Source organism: Aptenodytes patagonicus, chromosome Z (assembly GCF_965638725.1).
Source record: "Aptenodytes patagonicus chromosome Z, bAptPat1.pri.cur, whole genome shotgun sequence".
In the NCBI taxonomy this organism is placed as follows: Eukaryota; Metazoa; Chordata; class Aves; order Sphenisciformes; family Spheniscidae; genus Aptenodytes; species Aptenodytes patagonicus.
Window position 1 is genome coordinate 9,751,200 of NC_134982.1, and position 16,038 is coordinate 9,767,237.

Genomic DNA, 16,038 nt, shown 5'->3' on the forward strand with positions numbered 1-16,038 from the left:
ATTAATATACATTGTTTGAGTATCAGAACAAATCCCGTTGTTATATAAAACATATCTCGTTGGACTGAATTAATGACACTGTTTCATTTAATGTCTGCTTGATATTCCACTGTGGTTTACCTTAAACCTAGTAGGTTAGAAGATCAAATAATGGTACACACAAATTAGAGTCATTGTAGCTCCCATTTGAAGCCTGTTGTTTGATTTCACGCTCATGGTTTTTTCATGCTGATATGTATAGAGGCCAAAGCTTGGGACATTGCTCCTTTTGCTGCTTTGGGAAAACCTTGTGAAGTTCAGCAGCCTCCAGAGATGAGGTTCATTTTCTTCCTGAGCATCCTTTCTATCTTGTCTTTTGAATGATTATATTTTTCCCCCCAAAATGGCTGTACCAGATCAGCTGAGCTGAGGCTGGGGCTGAAATCAGGAGCCTTTGCATTTTCTTCCTGACTCTTGCAGCCACAAATGCATTTGGACAAGTTGCACCAGCTAAATCCATCTCTAAATGGGACTAATGGTGCTTGTCCATAATTTGAACTCCACAGATGGAAGGAGTTCTATTAGTAGAAACTCCTATTATTACTATTATGAGTTACTAATGTCTGTTCAGGGCTATAGAAAGAAATGAAATGTAAATCAGGTGGTGAATACAAGAAGGGAATATGGTCAGTATTTTCTTTACATCTGAAGGTAAAGGCAAATATAGAAGAGCACATACACCAACGCCATCTCTGCCTTTCAGCAGAGAAGATGCTCTGTAGAGGGCTGAGTAGGCTAAAGATGTGGGAATTGGCCTCAAATGTCACTGACCTAGAAAACAAGGACTAGGTCTCCAGTAAGAAGAGGTTTCTGCTCCAAAGGCCATTCAGCGTCCTGCCCTGAGCTATGGGGATGAAGAGAACAAACAGAGACACATCCTCTGACCTGGGCCTTCCTGAAGAAGGAAAACCCCACAACAAACAGGGGAGGCTCAATTTCCCACAGTGGCACAGCAAAGGCAGCACTAAAATGTGTTGCCTGATTCCCTCTCCATTTCTCAGGCTGCCTCCCCTGTTCTCCCTTGTGACCCTCAAGCTCCCCAGACCCCTTTCTTACCCACCTTGAGGTAGATACTATGCCTCTGCAGGGGATTTGGGACTGTGAGGTAAGTCCTGATGTATCTGCAAGGACATGGCCATATGGTCTGAGTAGGATGGGCTGAATCCCTGGGGCATCCAGCTGGGGACACCACTGGCCACTGAGACACAGTTGGGGGCTGTTGGCTGATGACTGAGAGACAAGATTTCAGAGTCTTGTTTCAGGCACCCTGCAATACATAGAAGATAAACTATCCAGTGCTGGCGAGCAACTAGCTGCAAGGGGAGGCCAGAAAACACTATTAAAGCTGCCTCTATGGCCCAGGTCAGTATCCCTAAAAATATTTGACTTTGCAGAGACACCATTGGGGTTACTGAATTGGGGAATCTGGCTATGAGGACCAGCAGGGACAACCAGTGAAACAGAAGGGACCATGCATGGTCCTCACCTTTCTCCCAGCACTTCCCCATGCTCAAAGAGTGGGCAAATCTCCAAGTCCAGTCCCCCAAAAGAAGGGAGGCACCACAACGCTGTCAGACCACTGGAGGTTCACTTACACTGGTGTGCTGGGGAATAAAGCACTGCTGTGACCACACTACTGCCTGAACTAAGTGGTGTTTACTTGCTACGCTCAAAACTCTGGTTATGGTGGAGACATGGACCAAAATAGGATGGGCTGAAGCACAAATGTAGATATGGCCTAATGGTTGATTTAAACACCCTTCTCTGGGCTGTCCAAACATACCAGCCCTGTTTTGAGATTTAACTGCTTGTCATACAGAGACTCCATGCTTCTTTCCAAAGGAAGTTGACCCCTTTACATTGTAGGTGCTATAAATCAAAACAAATAAAGCTTTGCAGTGTGGGCCTGTTTCAGCATGGGACTGTATTCTTGGGGCTGGCAAATAGCCAAAGAAAAGCCCCAGCCTGAAACAATGAAAATGAAGAGAGAAGCCAAGCCAACCTGAAAGCCAGTAGCTGCCTGCCCACCTGCACCAGGATACAGCAGATTGGGAACACTCTGTTACAGAGGTTCAAAAGCCACTGTTTTTTTGATGCTGACTCCTCTCTCTTACCTGCAGCTGGTAAATCACATTACATGAAACTAAAGGTTTATTAAAGGTCAAACATCCATCCTTCACCAAGGCATCGCTCCATGGCACCGGTGCGATTACAGTAAACTGCAATCCCATCCCCATGAATAGCTGGGGGTGACCTCTGGTACAAGTACAAGGCATGGTTTGCAGTCATTCTTTCTGGAGTCCCATGGAGACACCTCAACCACTAATCACATTTCTGTGTCTCTAAGAAAGCAGTAAATCCCTTCCTGGAGTCACTTTTCCATATCAGCATTTCCTGACGTAGCCACAGAGCCACTCTTCTTTTGCACACACAAGAGGAAACGACTCCTCTCCCCACTTCCACACCTTCCCTACTCCAGGCAGATGTCCATTAGACAACTTTCTTTTATTAAGAGATGATCTGGGCTTTGAATGAGGCTACAGAGCTCTGCCTGCTTTCTCTTCATGTAACTAACATTGTGATACCATTTGGAAATGTCTTTGCAAAGCAAGGTGAGGACTTTTCCACCTTGAATATTCCAGTTTCCAACAGCACATTCCCCCTGGTCCCAAATACACTAGGGCAGCAACCGCCCCATGGGTCTAGAAGCATGCGAGGTGTTCACGTTTGTGGTCCCAGGAAGAACCCACACATCACAGGGGTTTAGCAGATGGGGAAACACATACCGCTGGGTGCTTCAGTGCAATGTGCAAACGTTGCCCAAGCAGCTTGCCCAAGCTTGTGCACAGCATCACTTGGAGAAGGAAGCTGCTGATGCTGTTGCCTAAGAAAGTCCCTTAGCAAACTTCTTTTGAAACTACCGGGCTTGTCGTACCACCCCAGAGCCAATGAAATAGGAACAGGCCACAGTCTCAAGTTAATCAGCTGTGGAGTCTGAAAATGCCTTTTGGAATGGCACTGCTGTCCTACTTATTGAGGAAATCAGCCCTTAAAACAGGTTTCAATCCCATAGCTTCCCTCTCACTACAGTAAGCACTCACAATAGAGCAAATACATCCAAAAAAAAACATTTGGAAGATATCAAATCAGAGCCTTTGTGCTCCATTTATTAAGGGAATGAGGTCACTCTGGTGTCTCATAGAATCATCAAATGGTTTCGGTTGGAAGGGACCTTTAAAGGTCATCTAGTCCAATGCCCCTGCAGTGAGCAGGGACATCTTCAGCTGGATCAGGTTGCTCAGAGCCCTGTCTCTTTGCACACTTGCACTCAGCACTGGTATTGTACAAGCTTTTGTTAGTGCCCAACCAACCTTAAACATTCCCACATTGCTGCTGAGGAACCTGTATAGCACTATTACTGGTAAACACACAACAGGTTCTGGTGGCAAGAAACACCTCGGTAGCAAACATCCTCTCACCATGGCATTCATAAATCATCCTGAATTCTGGGTCTCGATCTCCTAAATCCTGAACTTGGCATGGACTACCTCAAGTGTGCACAGACTGGGGAAGGAATTTCCTTGCACACATACAGGTAAGCATGTCCTTTTCCTGTAAGCAGCAGCCTCGCAGTGTGCAGTGCTTTAACATGAGGTACGATAAGCACAGGTTCAGATTCTTCCTCTGTCCAGCTCAAAGATGGGATTTGACCCCTGAGACTCCCATGACACAGAAGATGGCCCTGATTATACAATTGTAGAGCAGTCCAGGGAGGTATTCACAACTGCTCTCATTGATCTGCCTCGTTCTGTTTAAAAGGTGGAAATAGAAATGGAAACGGGGAGCAAATGAATCCATAACTTCTCCAAGGAGACCCAGACTCCTAACACTGCTCCCATGAATGCAATGTACATTGTACAGCACACAGGACACCTCACTGGGAGAAAGGGACACAGACTCCTCCCCTTGGTACACCTTAGTCCACTACTCAGGGCACTCTCTTGGGGCGTATGCATTGCTGGGTTGCAGCTACTGCTTTCAGCTCTTAAAAAGAAGAGATACGAACACGCAAATTTGCAGGCAGCTGGTGAGTGGGTGGATTAACTCTCCCCAGTGGAGAATCACAGCATGACATCCCAAAAATGGGCACTTCTCCTCCTCAGAGAGACAAAGGCCCTAAACTTCTCCTCACCCTTTGAAGGCAATCGGATCATGTGTTTTACTTTTTCCATATACAGCACAGAGAATGCAATTGCCTAATTCAGGGTTTTGAGTCCTACCAGATAGCAAAGCACCACAAATTAGGCATCACAACTGTGATTCCTCCTTTGTGAGTCCCTCCTCCAGAGGGTAAGGGAGACAATTCCACTTCAGTGAGCTACAGAACAGACTCCAAAACTGGAATGGTTGTCAGAAACCACATTGTACACAGATCCTCCTACCAACTCCTACAAGAAAAGAGTACCTTTTTTCATCTAGAACAAAGAGCTGTAAGGCGAGACAATGGGCCTAGCAGTATTGGTGAACTGTCTGTCATCGAGTGTTAGACATTAGCAGTATCTTTTTTAAGCCAAGCCAATAGAAGTCCCCAGCCACTGTTACAATGGCACACAAGCACAGATGAAAAGTGTCAGCCTAATTTTTCCCTGTTTTAACTCCTTCCGCTTGGTCTGTTCTGTTATTGCTGCTTTCTGGAGCAACCCCAGAGCATGCCAGAGCGTGCGAATTTTGCACCATAATCCTTGCATCACATTTCACGGAAGTGCACTAGAGTTGGCTCTGGGGAGCAGCCTGGTTTGGTTTGAGGGCAGGCAACCAGAAGACTGATGACAAAGAGATACTTGCCCCTCTGGACCCAACTCTTCCAACCTCAAGGGACAGCTATCCAGAACATTTGCATTAGCATTCCACAGCCCAAATGCCAAAGACAAAGGGGGTCTGAGTCCCTGTGCACACCTCTGCTAGCAGATAAGCAGCAAGCAGACAAGTTTAGGATATGAAAAGAAACATGAGATTGGACTGAGACACATAGCAACCTGAGAAGAGCAGGCTGGCCCTATGTGTGGTACCAGTTATTAGCCTCCTCTGCCCAGTATGAGCACCTCACTCAGGAGATGGTTTGGTGGGTGAATGTCAAAACTCCTGTTCTGATGACTGGGTTGCACAGAGCAGTCCAAGCCAAAACAAGATAAAGAACCAGAGAGCTACCTGGCTCTGTGGATTAATCTCTGCAGTTTAAGCAGTTGTCGTCCTATATCTGGCTTATTTATTTTCAGTTTCCAGCCCAAAAGTCTGATCTTAAAGCTTTACTAAGCACGCATTTTCTCCCCTTGACTACCAAGCTTTTGCAGTGCTAGGAGAGAGCTGAGTTTGGGTGAAATACTGGACATTTAAGGTATTTTATTTTCCTAGAGGTAAGGAATCCACGTAAAGCAACACACTTGCCTGAAAGACGTACAGTCCAGATCCAGTTTAATCAAAGACTGGGGAATTTTTTCTTCCGTGAAGGGGCTGATACCACCAATTGCTGAATTTTAGGAATGGTTTTCATCCATCAGATTTAAAGGAGCACTCCCTCCCCACTAACTGCAAACAGTGAAGAAAAGTGGGTGGATGCCTGTGCAGCTGGGGACAGCTGGGATGAGAGGACAGACTTGGCCTGACTGGACCTTGCTTTGCCTCTATACCAGATCATTAGTGATAGCTACTTGCCATCCAGCTGGTCAGTAAGCCTTCCTATGAGAAATCTTTTGACAGTCCTAAATCAGACGGGTCTATATCACTGCTCATTAGCCCAGCTGGTGCTTTTGTTGCATTTTTAGCAGAGAAGCCAAGAAAAGAGTGAGATCTCACTTCTCAGGGATTAGTCCTCCAGGGCTTGCACACACAGATTTGCCTTGTCTGTCCTACAGGTGACAGACGGATGGTCATGACTAAGCATTACACCTGCCTGAATTAGGAAACACTTCACTTCGGTGAGGATGGAAACCACTAAATCTCAGCTGGGAGGTAGCAACTGAGAGAAGCCAAGTACAGCAGGAAGTAAAACAGATTAGCCATGGTTTGTACTTATCATTTGAAATAGCCTCAGTGAGTGCACACATGGTCAGGTTCTGGGTACTGAAGAGAAGTGCTGGAGTTTCTGTGCACCTCTTCCCTGCACTGAGCAGTAGCAACTTCCAGCCAAGCAGCTTGAGGTGCTTTAAGACAAAAAGACTGTAGGTTCACAGAAAACAGGTTTCAGGGCTGTCAGTCTGGCTTTTTTCCCTGTCCAGAAAAGCTATTTCAAAGACAAAGACAAGTACAGACCAGTTCAATAAAACAAAACTGGAATACGAGCCAGAGGGGCAGTTATTGCTTATTCTCACCTGGCAGGAACAGAAACGATATGGAACAGGGACTTTGAGAACTTCAGCCATTTGACTGCATGACTAAACTGTACAAAGTGACTGATGTGGAGACTGAGTAGGTGTGACGGTGGCACGGATAATTGCGCGTGCAAAATAGATAATGAAGCTCTTATATGACCTGCGCTGGTCACTGTGAAGTTGCACAATTTTCATGGTAGCTAGAAATGCAAATGAAGAAGGCACTCTGCTCCTCAAATTTTTCCAGTGGCTGGTCGTTTGTGAAGCTCCTCCTGGGATTTTGCAAGTGGTGTTGTCAAAAGCCTTCAGCAATGACCTCTTTCTGCAGCAAAAAAGTTAACAGGAAAATTTACAACTGCTTTCAGTGAACACCTTACAAAAGTCAACAAGAAACTGCAATTTCTTTCCAATGTAAAGGTCATTTAGCATTGGATACAGGCATTTTAGTGTGCCAAAGGAGCCAGAATATCCTGTCCCAACATGCCCATCTTTTACCCAAGAAAAACCATGATTGGTGTGACAAGTTGTAATAGACAAACAGCTACGCTCTGCCATTCTTCTGTGTGAAAAACCCCTTTAGCCCTTTACTTTATCAGGCCTAAAGTCATTCCTTTGGCAATAACATCAACAGAAACCTCTGCATTTTTCTTCCAACAGTTAAATTATTTATGAGCTTTGAAAAGAATCCCACTTTGTCTTCTAACCCTAGTTTTGCATATATACATGTCTTTTTCCATGTTGACCCCTGTGAATTCTTCAGCTAAAATATGCATTCATTAGAAAAACATTTCAGGGTATTTTTTTCTCTCCTCTTTATCTACTTGTTTGAATATATTGTAAAGTTGATTAATTCTGCATTCTAATATCTTTTTTTTCTAGAGAGAACACCTGGAGCTCTTTTTACCTGCCTCAAATAAAAAATAAAACTCAAAAGCCAAACAACACAAGTTGCAATGTCACACCTTCACAACCCTTTCCTTTCCTTGGCCATCCGTTGTTCCTCTTCTAAGAGGGTGGACACATGAGCAAAACTTGTGTCAATGAACGGACAGAGTCATGGGTTTCTTCTAAAGCCCCCTTCCTTACGCTCCCAGTAACCTGCTTAGTTTTTAGCATCTCTCTGACTAGAATAGTTTGGGGAGATTTATGACAGCAATTCTTCTGGTTCCTTTCACAATGTGTTTTCCACTATTCTCATCTATTGCTCTGCCAACATGCATCATTTATTTAATATCAGTCAGTAGCCACATTAAACTTTTTTTTTTTTTTTTTTGAGGACATTTCCTCCTGTACCTGGGGAAATTGTGCAGGTAAATAAAGTCTGAGCCAACATTCTTGGACCTGCCTTTTCCACCTCCATCCAAAGCTTTCCATGGGCATCAATCATCCTTGAACCAGGATTCTTCTTATTTTAATTATGCTAATATCACCATAATTTCATTCTTGTTAACAGCAATTGAGTTTCAGTCTCTGCAGATGGTGGAGCTGGACAGTTACCAAGTCATATGCCATCCTGAGAGGAGTGTATGGACCAGTGCTTAGCCTATGGCAGTGTTACTCATCGTTTCTGGGTTGTATCACTTCACTTTACCCATTTGTGAAATGACATATGCCTTTGCCTCATATTGGTTTTGAGGTTTACAAAGGAGGTTTTTAAAAATACAAAAGAGAGTCCATTGTCCAACTACTTCATTCTTGTTAAAATACTACCTTGTCTGCTTTGGTAACTTCAGGTGAAGGTGATATAGGAAATATGTTATCTATTTAAAGTGTGAATACAAAGAAGACGGAGGCTCTCTCTTCACACGGAGCCACATGGAGAAGACAAGGGACAACAGCTACAAGTTGCACCAGGAGAGGTTTAATCTCGATATAAGAAAGAAATTTTTTACAGTGCGAATAATCAATCTCTGGAACAACCTCTCCAGGGATGTGGTAGAGTCTCCATCACTGGAGATTTTCAAGATGCAATTGGACAAGGTGCTAGATAATCTCATCTAGGTTCCCTTTCCCATGAAAGGTTGGACCAGGTGATCTTTCAAGGTCACTTCCAACCTGGGATGCTCCATGATTCTATGATTCTATGATTGCTATAGATGTGTATATGTCACTACTATGGACACCACGCCCCTGAACTTCCCCAACAGAGCAGGTATAGAACCCAAATCATAGCAATGCTGATGGGAAGGGACCTCTGTGGTTTTCTCATCCAACCTCCTACTCAAAGCAGCTCTGTCTTCTGCCTATGCCCCTTGTTATTCTCATGAAATAAAACTATCAAAGGCTCTGTAGGTAGATTTGCACAACCTCAATTATACCTATGTTGTGGGACAGGCAACCAATGCAGCCCTCTCCTCGTCATTGTCCAATCTGGTAGATCTACGAGGGTTTACTGCATTCCCTTTCTGGACTGGGTTTCTTTTCAGGAAAACCAGTGTGGGTAGGGAGGGTGCTGAGCACAAAAGCATTTACCCAAAGAAGTGCTGGGGTGCACAGAGGAGCAAGGACTTCAGTGCACACGGTGAGGAACTACTTTGCCCCACACGGTAGTTCCAGTTCCACCCAGAAGAGGTGGTTTCCCACATGCACAGTGGATAGTTTATCACTGGCTGCCCTCATCAGGCCAAATCCAGCCTTACTACCTGTGAATTGAAGCCAGGACATGATGCATGCACACAGCCCTGATACTAGAACTCATCTCTAAGCTGAAAGAAGGGTGACTTGAGGAACGGTCGTTACCCTTGACTGATACGCAGAGAAATCTTCAACTTAGACCTGGCTACAGGTCAAAAATCAGTACAGTGTAGACCAAACTGCACCAGTCCTGCAGGAAGGGCTTGACATTGTGACTGCAAGCATGAAGAATGATATTACATGGATTCAATGTTTTTTTAATGCTGAGTACAAAGTCTGGTACAGCTGATAGAAATTATGATGGACTATTGCAGCCTTCTGGGCTGGAGAACACATTAAAATCTCTTCAGGAGATGATATCTGACCAGCTTCTGATGCAACTGTTGCCCCTTCCATTTGACAGCTGACCTCCCTGATACTCTGGTAAGACACAGACGGTAGCTGCACAGCTGAGGTAAATATGAAATGGTCTCTGGCAGCCCACAAAAGTCACTGTTTTCCCATCCCACTATGCTTAGAACACCTTAAATCAGATGGCAGTCTAGGATCCCAGCCAGACGTATCTCCCCCAGGCATTCAAAGCGTGCAGGGAACAAAGAGACACACTGTAGTTGGAAGGGGGGGAAAGTTTCGCTCAGATTTTGTGTTGCAGCAGGTCTTCTGCAGACGCCTTTAGGATATAGTTTTAATTCATGTCAAGGACTTTGATATTCTTTAATAATTTCATATCTTTTGTAAAGGGAAAGAACTAATTCAGGTACAACCATATGCAATGATAGTGAATAAATAATCTACTAGTGCTCAAAAGCTGAGAAAGGTGTGACATGAAAAGCAGCACAAAACCAACCATCTTTGTCTTAGGTGTAAACCAGTGGAATGTGTGTCTGCACTTTGGGGTAGCTAATTTGGTGGGAAATGAATTAAAACATGAGAGAGAGTCACCTTTTAAGGGCAAAAGTTCTTGAATTCTGCTTGCTGATCAGGATGACACCAGTATTTATGCTAATGGCCAGTAAGGGCATTTCTGACTCCAATTTCATTTTCAGAAAACATTAACGTTACCTCACGGTGCGTTATTTGAATCGGCACGCGTCACCAGAGGTTAAATAAGACGGTTTCTCCACACTCTGCGACGGAGTACCGACACTTACTAAATTATGCTGTTAAATACGGTAGTATGGCTATAAAATACAATGAAGGCCCGTGGAAAGATGCCAGCCCTTTTCTGAGAAAGAGAGAGCACTTTTTGGAACATTGCCTGTGGCCCGTAATTTTAACTTCCTCCCACTACAGTGTGAAGTGACATGAAAGGACTTGTAAAGTTAAGTCCAGGAGACTGGTGGGGATTTGAAGGAGTAAAGCTAAAGTTAGATCATCAACAGTAGCATTTGACCTACTTGGACTTTGTGGGGAAAGAAGGAGGGAGCCAAATCTCCCACACTTCTCCCTAGCAGACTTCACTGGAAAAAAAATTGAATTCCATCCTGCAAAACGTACATTTTTCAGCCCAGATGGGGCCAAAACATTCAAAATATAGGAACTTTTAATGGAGGAAAGTGTTGATTCACAAGCAGTAAGACCTTCCAGAAAAGTTGCCAACTAGCAAGATATTTCATTATTTCATGGGAAATAACATTCAGTGAAGGAGAAGGACCAGTGGCAGAGGATGGAAGCATGACTTACACAAACTGAGGCTCCTGTCAAGTACTGCAGCAATTTATGTGGACCCTGACACATGCAACCAACAACGAAGTCCTTTAAGTCCAGCAGGCTCAAAATGAAATTTTTTTCGTATTAGTAATCACCAAGGAGTTGAAGGATGGAGGAGGAGTCAGGATTGACTTTTCTTTGTGGAAAATATTTCAGCAGGAAAGGTTTGTCCTCCTTCAGTGGCCATAATCTGACTTGTCACACTGTATGGGTGCCTAAAACCCTTCATTGCAGGAACACAGACCAAATGATGGTGCCTGACCCACAAAGCTTAAAATCTAACTGAGGAACAACAACAAAAAAAAAACCAGATGCCAACTATTCAGGTCAACAGAGAAAAACCCTATGACAGTACCTGACAAACAACACTGCCTGCCTGTTTGCTACCACATTTCTACAGAGGATAGTTAATTTATTAGAGGAAGGATGAATCAGAGATACAGAATTATGAGGTGGAGATGGGTAAGCAAAATTCCATGGGATTTGTCTTCCTAGGTCCATACGTTATCTTCATGTATTTCTTATATTCCTGCACCTATAAATTTATACACAAATCTAGCATTCAGTCAATCTCTGGAAATCATAGAATCATAGAATCATTAAGGTTGGAAAAGACCTCTAAGATCATCCAGTCCAACCGTCAACCCAACACCACCATGCCCACTAAACCATGTCCCTAAGCGCCTCATCTACACGTCTTTTAAATACTTCCAGGGATGGTGACTCCACCACTTCCCTGGGCAGCCTGTTCCAATGTTTAACCACTCTTTCAGTAAAGACATTTTTTCCTCATGTTCAATCTAAACCTCCCCTGGTGCAACTTGAGGCCATTTCCCATTGTCCTATCGTTTGTTACTTGGGAGAAGAGACCAACACCCACCTCGCTACAACCTCCTTTCAGGGAGTTGTAGAGCACGATAAGGTCTCCCCTGAGCCACCTCTCCTCCAGGCTAAACAACCCCAGTTCCCTCAGCCGCTCCTCATCAGACTTGTTCTCCAGACCCTTCACCAGCTTCGTTGCCCTTCTCTGGACACGCTTCACCACCTCGACGTCCTTCTTGTAGTGAGGGGCCCAAAACTGAACACAGTATTCGAGGTGCGGCCTCACCAGGGCCGAGTACAGGGGCACCATCACTTCCCTACTCCTGCTGGCCACACTATTTCTGATACAGGCCAGGATGCCATTGGCCTTCTTGGCCACCTGGGCACACTGCCGGCTCATGTTCAGCCGGCTGCCGACCAACACCCCCAGGTCCTTTTCCACCAGGCAGCTTTCCAGCCACTCTTCCCCAAGCCTGTACCGCTGCATGGGGTTGTTGTGACCCAAGTGCAGGACCCGATGCTTGGCCTTGTTGACCCTCATACAGTTGGCCTCGGCCCATCAATCCAGCCTGTCCAGGTCCCTCTGCAGAGCCTTCCTACCCTCGAGCAGATCAACACTCCCGCCCAGCTTGGTGTCGTCTGCAAACTTCCTGAGGGTGCACTCGATCCCCTCATCCAGATCATCGATAAAGAGATTAAACAAGACCAGCCCCAGTACTGAGCCCTGGGGAACACCGCTCGTGACCAGCCGCCAACTGGATGTAACTCCATTCACCACAACTCTCTGGGCCTGGCCGTCCAGCCAGTTTTTGACCCAGCGCAGAGTACACCTGTCTAAGCCGTGAGCCGCCAGCTTCTCGAGGAGAATGCTGTGGGAAACAGTGTCAAAGGCCTTGCTGAAGTCCAGGTAGACCACATCCACAGCCTTTCCCTCATCCACCAGGTGGGTCACCTGGTCATAGAAGGAGATCAGGTTGGTCAAGCAGGACCTGCCTCTCATGAACCCGTGCTGGCTGGGCCTGATCCCCTGGTTGTCCCGCACATGCCTTGTGAGCGCCCTCAAGACGAACCGCTCCATAATCTTACCCGGCACCGAGGTCAGGCTGACAGGCCTGTAGTTCCCCGGATCCTCCTTCCGGCCCTTCTTGTAGATGGGCGTCACATTGGCAAGCCTCCAGTCATCCGGGACCTCCCCTGTTAACCAGGACTGCTGATAAATGATGGAGAGCGGCTTGGTGAGCTCCTTCACCAGCTCTCTCAGCACCCTCAGGTGGATCCCATCCAGCCCCATAGACTTGTGAGCATCCAGGTGGCGTAGCAGGTTGTTGACTGCTTCCTCTTGGATTATGGGAGGTTTATCCTGCTCACTGTCCCTGTCTTCCAGCTCAGGGGGCTGAATACCCTGAGAATAACTGGTCTGACTATTAAAGACTGAGGCAAAGAAGGCATTGAGTACCTCAGCCTTTTCCTCATCCTCAGTGACAATGTTCCCCCCCCCCTGCATCCAATAAAGGATGGAGATTCTCCTTGGCTCTCTTCTTGTCATTAATATATTTGTAAAAACATTTTTTGTTGTCTCTAACGACAGCAGCCAGATTGCGTTCTAGCTGGGCTTTTGCCTTTCTCATTTCCTCTCTGCATGACCTAACGAGATCCCTGTACTCTTCTTGAGTTGCCTGCCCCTTCTTCCACAAGCGGTAAACTCTCCTTTTTTCCCTGAGTCCCAGCAAAAGCTCCCCGTTCAGCCAGGCCGGTCGTCTTCCCCACCTGTTCTTCTTACGGCGTATGGGGACGGCCTGCTCCTGAGCCTTTAAGACTTCCTTCTTGAAGAACGTCCAGCCTTCCTGGACCCCTCTGCCTTTCAGGACTGTCTCCCAAGGGACTCTCTCAACCAGTGTCCTGAACAGGCCAAAGTCCGCCCTCCAGAAGTCCATGGTTGCAGTTTTGCTGGCCCCCCTCCTTACTTCACCAATAATCGAGAATTCTACCAGTTCATGGTCGCTAAGCCCAAGACAGTCTCCGACCACCACATCTCCCACCAGTCCTTCTCTGTTTGTAAACAGCAGGTCGAGCGAGGCACCTCCCCTGGTAGGCTCACTTACCAGCTGTGTCAGGAAGTTGTCTTCCACACACTCCAGGAACCTCCTAGGCTGCTTCCTCTCTGCCGTGTTGTATTTCCAGCAGACGTCCGGGAAGTTGAAGTCCCCCACGAGAACAAGGGCTAGCGATTGAGAGACTTCTGCCAGACGCTTGTAGAATGCTTCATCTGCCTCTTCATCCTGGTTGGGTGGTCTATAACAGACTCCCAGCAGGATATCTGCCTCGTTGGCCTTCCCCCTCATCCTTACCCATAAACACTCAACCATATCATCATCACAATCGCTGAGCTCTAGACAATCGAAACACTCCCTAACATACAGGGCCACCCCACCGCCTCTCCTTCCTCGCCTGTCCCTTCTGAAGAATCTATAGCCATCCATTGCAGCACTCCAATCGTGAGAGTCACCCCACCATGTTTCTGTGATGGCGACTAAGTCATATCGCTCCCGCTGCACAATGGCTTCCAGCTCCTCCTGTTTGCCGCCCATGTTGCGTGCATTGGTGTAGATGCCCTTGAGCTGGGCTATCCATTTCGCCCCCAGCATCGGCACGCCACCCCTAGGCTCATCTCTAGCGAGCCTGGTTTTATCCCCTTCCCACTTTGAACCTAGTTTAAAGCCCTCCCAATGAGCTCCGCCAATTCATGAGCGAGAATCCTTTTCCCCCTGTGAGACAGCTGAACTCCATCTGTCACCAGCAGGCCTGGCGTCGTGTAAACCTCCCCATGATCAAAAAAGCCAAAATTCCTCCGATGGCACCAGCCCCTGAGCCACGTGTTGATCAGGTGTGTTTTCCTGCTCCTTTCAGTATCCTTCCCTGCCACTGTAGGGATTGAGGAAAACACTACCTGTGCTCCCGACCCTTCAACCAGTCGCCCCAGTGCCCTGAAGTCCCTTTTGATCGCTTCTGGACTTCTCTCTGCAACCTCATCACTGCCAGCCTGTATAACCAACAGCGGGTAGTAGTCAGAAGGCCGTACCAGACCAGGGAGTTTCCTAGTGATGTCTCTGACCCGGGCCTCAGGGAGGCAGCAGACTTCCCTGGGGGATGGGTCTGGTCGGCAACCACTCAGCTTAAAATGTGTGTCCTTAGTTGTCTTGGGTGTAGCCTTCTTGCAGATGGTCAAAACTGGAGAGCAGCAGAATTTTCTTAGTGACAATGTTTAAACAGAGATCTTGAACTTGTCCAAAATGCCCTGTATTCATTTGCTGGGCCTGGTGTTAGCTGGAGCTGACTCTTCGTTAAACACTGTCTCTAGAGCAGACTAAGTTTGAGGTATGATATTCAAATTCATTACAAATTCAGGACAGCTCTGATGGCTGCAGAAACTCTTCACAGGGTTCCTAGGGATAACTGTCAGCAAAGCTCAGAGCTACCTTATTCCAGCAACCTACTTCTTAAAACTCTGTCCAGTCCAGGCACATGCAGACTGATTGCCAGAAGTACTTCTTAGGAAAAGGATTTGAAAGGAGTTATTAAGGTTACTGATACAGGGCAGCGTGGAGAGCTCATGCCCAGCCCCTGCTGCCATTACAATGGAGGAAAATAGCACTAGAAAGTGCTTTGCCTTAGTGCCAGGATCCCTGACATGTTCACAAAACGTGCACGTACTACGCAGGAAAACAACACCATCTTCCAAAGAGTCCAGGCTCTGATGGGTGGACCTGAAATGCAGCAAATGGCATTAAGGAAGATGTTAAGCCTTGTCACCCAAAATAAAGGTTATACCAAACAAAATCCCCCATGCTAGCAGTGTAGGAGTCACTTTCCTTCCCTCCCTTTAGCTTTTTCCTTATCTCCACTACACTCGTGGAGCAAAATTTTCAGTGCAATTGGTCACAGCAGTGCAGCTGGGGACAGAGACAAGTATCAGGAGAGAAACAAAGTATGCAGGAGGGTCCTTTTTACATTTTCAGAAACACAGACTGTATTTTCTCCTTCCCGTCAGGCTCTGTCACTTCACTTTTGACTCCTACAGGTAGCACCTGGAGAGCAAAGAAAGTGGGGGAGAGGTGTGAGAAAGCTGAGCCGTATGCCTGGAGGAGAACAGGGATTTGGGGCACTGGCAAAAGAGCTCTGCAAACATTGCCATGGTGTCCTCAGGTCCTGCCACGTGCTCCTGTGTCCTCAGCCCCTGCCACGGGCTACCTCACACATCAAGGGTGGTGGAGGAGGTCCCTGGAGTGCTGACCAAGACGAATCAATAAGATGTCAGACTGCCAGAAACAGGCAGAGGTTTCCCTCTCTGCTGCAGGGATGAAGGGTTGGTAATAAACCGCTGGGGATAAATGGCAGTACCTTCCATCTACTGTCTACTCCATGAGCAGCTGTTGGACCATGACAGTGAGGGCAGAGAGAGGGATTT